General features: G+C 43.3%; 1 protein-coding gene across 1 annotated transcript in view; it reads left to right on the top strand.

The window, feature by feature from the left end:
- LOC111470885 (ubiquitin-conjugating enzyme E2 32) overlaps nucleotides 1-330 on the top strand; it is a 5,137-nt gene that overhangs the window by 2,389 nt on the left and 2,418 nt on the right. The gene's annotated exons all lie outside the window — the stretch shown is intronic.

The following is a 330-nucleotide window of genomic DNA, read 5'->3' as shown; positions in this document are numbered from 1 at the left end:
ACAAACTAGTTACTTTTCACGAGCCAATAAATGGAAGACACGTCAACGAACAAGCAAAAAATGACGTGGCGTGTTAATAGCCGACTTTTGTTCTTTCGCTCCCCTTCCTTTGTGCCAATAAATTGCTATTCCCGTTCAATCTCTACGGATTGGCTTTGATTTCGATTCAAATCCTCTCGTCTGGTTTTGGGTTGAGTTTTTTTCTTCACCGTTCTCGATCGGATAATTTTTCGTCTCGTGATCGGGTGGCGGTTGCAGTCGGATCGGATCTGCGAGTTATTTGAAAAGATATGGCGGAGGATAAGTACAATTTGAAGAACCCTGCGGTGA

Source organism: Cucurbita maxima, unplaced genomic scaffold, assembly GCF_002738345.1.
Source record: "Cucurbita maxima cultivar Rimu unplaced genomic scaffold, Cmax_1.0 Cma_Scf00047, whole genome shotgun sequence".
In the NCBI taxonomy this organism is placed as follows: Eukaryota; Viridiplantae; Streptophyta; class Magnoliopsida; order Cucurbitales; family Cucurbitaceae; genus Cucurbita; species Cucurbita maxima.
Note: the sequence above shows the minus strand (reverse complement) of the source record. Positions and strands in the feature narration are given on the sequence as shown.